Raw genomic sequence first — 5561 nt, forward strand, 5'->3', positions numbered from 1 at the left:
GGATGAGGACCAAGCCATAATTAAAAAGTTTGCAACATTCTGCCCAACACCCATCCTCCAGGGAGGGGAGAGGGAAATTGAGTCAATAATTGGTCAGTCCTGAAGAAGCCTCCATAAAATCCCCAAGGATGGGTGAGCTTCCAGGGAGGCGAACACAGCCAGGTTGGGGGAGGGCAACATAACACAACTCCACCAGGACAGAAGCTTGTGCTTGGGACCCTTCCAGGTCTCATTCCACGTGTCTCTTCATCTGGCCGTTCACCTATATGCTTTAACCTAGCTTTTAATTGGTGTCCGTGTTTCTCTGAGTTCTGTGAGCTGCTCTAGCAAATCAATGGAACTGGAGGAAGGAGTTGTGGGGAACTCCCACTCGTAAGCAAGTCCGAAGTTGCAGGTAACCTGGGGACCTACTACTGGTCCCTGGGGTATGAAATGAGGAGGGGGGTTCATTCGTGGGGCCGAGCCCTTCACCTGTGGGACCTGACACTCCAGGTAGCTCGTGTCGGGATGGAGTTACACTGCATGGCCCAGCTGGTGTCCTGGAGAATTGCAGGGGTGTGCGGAAATCCCCACACGCGTTTGGGGACCGGAAGTGTCCCAAGGGTCGCGTGGCAGCCAGTGTGAGTAAAGGCGAAGCACGGGAGGAGGCCGAAACTGTAGGTTTGTCCAATACAGACCTCAGGAAAAGTCAACCCAAGATCCAGCCAGAAGCTCTGTGGGGTCTTCTCTGCACTTGGACGCCGGACTTCACGCAAACTGGCTGCACCCCAGGTGCTCCTGCCCTAGTGCTCAGCTTGCCCTTTTCCCCAAACTGATGATCAGAATGCGCCCCCACGTCACATGGGCTTCGGGTAGGTTCCCGCCTCCGAAGAGGCCTGTGACCGTCTCTTTCGAGGAGGGGAAGGCCCCGGGTGCCCCCATGACGGTTCCGATTCTTCCCGCCGGACAGAGGGCCGGCAGCAAAACGACTGCTCGGGTCAGAAGCGCTAGGAGCTCTCAGTGAGGAAACGAGGTCACCTCCCACCCGAGTGCCCTCAGGCCGGGAGCGAGCGAGCCGAGACGCACTTCCGGAAGCCCCGAGCCCGCCGCACACGCCCCTCGCCGCCCAGACCCCGGTGTGGGTCCCGAGCGAGGGGCCAGGCCCGGGAGGCGGGAATGCGCCTGGGGACGTCCTCAGTCCCCGAGGAAGGCGGGCGCGCGCTCAGGCGAAGTCTTTGGGGCCCGAAGGCCGAGGGCGGCCGGTCGGGACCGGGGGCTTGTGTGTTAACTTCGCGGGGCGAGCTGCGGACCCACGAACACCGCGCCTCAGCGACCTCAGCGATTTCACCTGGGGCTCCGAAGGGGCAGGTGCGTCCACGCGCGAGGAGAGCTCCTGCGGTAACCTTGACATCGAATCTGAGGTCAATGTTGTTTTGGGGAGTGCTGGATTTGAGAGCCTAGGAGTCTAGAAGTTTTGAGACTCCTAACCCCAGGCGTGTGTGTGTGTGTGTGTGTGTGTGTGTGTGTGTGTGTGTGTGTGTGTGTCTTAATGTTCATTTTTTTTTTTTTAATTTTTTTTTCAACGTTTATTTATTTTTGGGACAGGGAGAGACAGAGCATGAACGGGGGAGGGGCAGAGAGAGAGGGAGACACAGAATCGGAAACAGGCTCCAGGCTCCGAGCCATCAGCCCAGAGCCTGACGCGGGGCTGGAACTCACGGACCGCAAGATCGTGACCTGGCTGAAGTCGGACGCTTAACCGACTGCGCCACCCAGGCGCCCCTTAATGTTCATTTTTGAGAGACAGAGAGAGAGAGTGCAAGTGGGAGAGAGGCAGAGAAAGGGGGAGACAGGGGATCCCAAGCGGGCTCTGTGCTGATAGCTGCGAGCTGATGCTAGGCTCGAACACAGGAACCATGAGGTCATGACCTGAGCGATGCTCAGCGGACTGAGCCACCCAGGTGCCCCATGAGGCTCAACCTTCTGGATGGGGGAAGTATTTCCTTTCAGTCTGTTGAGTCCCTTCTCAAGATTCCAAACAAAAATTCGAGTCAAAATTTGTCTCCTGCATCCCCTCTCCTCACTGTCCCTGCAAAAATCAGAGTAGTTCGCCATGATCAAGTGCTGTGTCCCTGAATAAAGATAGTATTTTTATCTTTTTTTTCTCTTTAAGTAGACTTCACGCTTAAAAGCAGACTTGAACTCATGACCCTGAGATCAAGACCTGACCTGAGATGCTTAACCCACTGAGCTACCCAGGTGCCCCAGGATTTTTATTTTATGGCGAAAGTCTCCTCAGGTATTTCCTTCCAGGTTTGACACAAGCAACCATTTTCGTAAATTCTCCTTCTCCATGAGAGCTATTTCATTAAATTAAAAAAAAATTTTTTTTAATGTTTATTTTTGACACAGAGACAGAGACAGAGCATGAGTGGGGGATGGGCAGAGAGCGAGGGAGACACAGAATTTGAAGCAGGCTCCAGGCTCTTATGTCACTATCACCACTATCCAATTTTTTTGAATTTTCATGACCCCCAAAAGTAACTGGATGGTTGTTTTGGTATTGTTGAGTTTTGGCAATTCTTAATATATTCTGAATATAAGTCCTTTATCAGATGTACAATGTGGAGATATTTTCTCCCAATTCCTGGCTCCACTCTTCTTAAATGTTGTGCTTAGAAAGTGCAAATGTTTAAAAGAAAAAAAAAAGTACAAATGTTTTTAATTTTAACCAAGTCCAATTTATCACCTTTTATGGCTCATCCATTACTGTCTTGTCTCACGAACTCTCTGGCTAACTTATTTGGTTTATGAACATTACCTCCCATTTGCCTCTCTCCCTTATATTTAGGTCTGGGATCTATCTTGAGTGAATTTTTGTATATGTTTAGAGTTAAAGGTCTTGATTTATTTTTCTGGAAATAGAAATACAATTATCCCAGCATCCTTTGTTGAAAAGACCAATCCCATTCAGTCATCTTGGTACCGTGGGAAAAAAGCTATTGACCTTAATATTTTTGGACTCTCAATTCTGGTTGTAACTTTCTCATTGACTCCAGACCCTTGTTGGCCTCACTTTAGTGGCAATAAGGATTAAATATGTACTGGTTGCTACCTTCTTCTTTTTTATTTTATTTTTTTAAAATCTTTATTTATTTTTGAGAGAGAGACAGAGTGTGAGCAGGGGAGGAGCAGAGAGAGAGGGAGACACAGAAGCCGAAGCAGGCTCCAGGCCCTGAGCTGTCAGCATAGAGCCTGACGCAGGGCCCGAACTCACAAGCCGTGAGATCATGACTGAGCCACTCAGGCGCCCCTACTTCTTCTTTTTTAAAGTTTATTTATCTTGGGGCGCCTGGGTGGCGCAGTCGGTTGGGCGTCCGACTTCAGCCAGGTCACGATCTCACGGTCCGTGAGTTCGAGCCCCGCGTCGGGCTCTGGGCTGATGGCTCAGAGCCTGGAGCCTGTTTCCAATTCTGTGTCTCCCTCTCTCTCTGCCCCTCGCCCGTTCATGCTCTGTCTCTCTCTGTCCCCAAAATAAATAAACGTTGAAAAAAAAAATTAAAGTTTATTTATCTTGCGAGAGACAGAAACAGTGCCAGTAGGAGAGGGGCAGAGAGAGAGAATCCCAAGCAGGTTCCTCATTGTCAGCACAGAGCCTGACACCGGGCTCGATCTCTTGAAACCTTGAGATCATGACCTGAGCTGAAACCAGGAGTCTGACACTTACCCAAACTGAGCCACCCAGGCACCCCTAGGTTGCTACATTCTTAAAGGGCCTCATGACTGCCTGTAAATCTCACGGATAGTTACTATCAAACTGAATGATAAGCACCAGAGATATCTTGGGTAAGATATCTACTATACTAGTAAGATATCTACTTATAACTACTATAAGTAGTTTCATGAGTCGAAATTCTAAGAGAACATGTATGATCCAATACTCCCTGCGTGTCCCCTTGCCGTTGAGCAGTAAGCATATAACCACCAGATTCATACAGCAAAAGTGCAGCTTTTTCTGCCCACGGGTCCTGTCCGGGTGCTGCTTAAATTAACTTAGTAAGTTGCACCACAAAAGTCTCAAGAATTCTTTCTTCACCATTTAGCTCAACAATCTCACAATATTGTACCAGTTGCTCAAAATCTTTTTCTGTTCTTTTTAAATTTTTTTTTTCAACGTTTATTTATTTTTGGGACAGAGAGAGACAGAGCATGAACGGGCGAGGGGCAGAGAGAGAGGGAGACACAGAAATGGAAACAGGCTCCAGGCTCTGAGCCATCAGCCCAGAGCCCGACGCGGGGCTCGAACTCACGGACCGCGAGATCGTGACCCGGCTGAAGTCGGACGCTCAACCGACTGCGCCACCCAGGCGCCCCTCTTTTTCTGTTCTTAAAAACCTCCTCCTGCAAGCAATTTTTCACCAGAAGCTTTCCGTGGGTGCCTGTTACCAGATGTATTTTCCTCTTTCCAGAAGTTTGTTCTCTGCTGCACCATCCACACTTGAACTTTTACTGTTTGGAAACTTTTTTTTTTTTTTTCTTCCAGAGAGAGAATCCCGGAGGCACAGAGACAGGGAGAGAGAAAGTGAGAGAGAAGCGGGGCTCCAGCTCATCTAATGGGGGCTGGAGCAAACGAACGGTGAGATCATGACCTGAGCCCAAGTCCGATGCTGAAGGACTGAGCCACCCCGGTACCCGGAAACCTTTTTTAAAAAATAAGGCGTGGAGGGGCGCCTGGTTGGCTCAGTCAGTTAAGCATTGGACTTTGGCTCAGGTCATGATGTATCCTTCCTGAGTTCCAGCTCCAGGTCAGGCTCTGCACTGACAGCTCAGAGTCTGGAGCCTGCTACGGATTCTGTGTCTCCCTCTCTCTCTGCCCCTCCCTCGCTTGTGCTCTGTATTTCAAAAATAAATAAAATAAAATACAGAATGTATACTATACACTCGGGCCTTGTCACTTCCTGCATAGCTCGAGAATGCAATTTAACTCACACCAAGTTTGCCTCCAAGAAATTGAGTCTGAAAATCTACCCGTCTCCCGCAAGACCCGACTGTAAGTAAATGAGATAATTTCGGCGGCTTCTGACTTCCGGGCTATCACCGGCTCGCAGCCGCAAACCGGCCGCCTTGCCTTGTGTACGTCACTTGTCCCACACTCGTTCCAGCATGGCCGCCCCCAAAGCCACAGCCAGCGGGCGCGGACATACTGCTCCCGGAAATACCGGCCAACTGTTCGCCTTTCTTCGAAGTCTTAGGGTCCTCCTCGGCCGCCATAGGCTGTCGAAAACTTGGAGCGACGGTTCCAGGAATAGCAGCAGTTCGCGGAAGTGTTACCCTTAGGTCTCCTTGTTTCCTGGAGAAAACCAGGTCGGTGTGTGCTTTTGTCCCTTGAAGGTTTTCGGTTTGTCCCATAGGAGGTTTGTTTCTCATGGGATGACGTGGTGTCCACATCGTGGAAGTGGAGTAGGGTGGACCTGTGGAATTACTGGCTCAAAAGTGGAGGTATTTGAGGGGAACCACGTGGGAGTCTGTGACGCCTGTGTCTGTGGTTGGGGTACTTTTGGGGCCATGAAGACCGTTAAGGG

This window comes from Herpailurus yagouaroundi, unplaced genomic scaffold (assembly GCF_014898765.1).
Source record: "Herpailurus yagouaroundi ecotype Mexico unplaced genomic scaffold, PumYag 220, whole genome shotgun sequence".
NCBI classification, from domain to species: Eukaryota; Metazoa; Chordata; class Mammalia; order Carnivora; family Felidae; genus Herpailurus; species Herpailurus yagouaroundi.